At 45.0% G+C, this 240-nt stretch overlaps 1 protein-coding gene across 2 annotated transcripts in view; it reads left to right on the forward strand.

Moving 5' to 3' along the window:
* LOC119586338 (sericin-2-like) overlaps window positions 1-240 on the forward strand; it is a gene marked incomplete in the record, with an annotated part of 8722 nt that overhangs the window by 5030 nt on the left and 3452 nt on the right.

Consider the following 240-nt stretch of genomic DNA (forward strand, 5'->3'; position numbering starts at 1 on the left):
CCCTGACTTCACATTATAGGAAACCTGTGCCTGCAGGTAAATAAGCAGCTTTCAAAATCTATTGTCTGTTGACTGGACTGTGTGCTCCTCTAAGATGTGCATGATAGTGAGGGGTTCTGGCAGGTTGGGCAAATGTCTGTGTCTTGTCCAGTTTGTATTTGTGTGTGCTAAGTGAAGAGGTGATGTCTGCAATCAAGTCGTTTCTCTGCTCTGTGTATGAGGGCAGTTGCATAGGATATC

The sequence above is a fragment of the Penaeus monodon genome, chromosome 21 (genome assembly GCF_015228065.2).
Source record: "Penaeus monodon isolate SGIC_2016 chromosome 21, NSTDA_Pmon_1, whole genome shotgun sequence".
Taxonomy (NCBI): Eukaryota; Metazoa; Arthropoda; class Malacostraca; order Decapoda; family Penaeidae; genus Penaeus; species Penaeus monodon.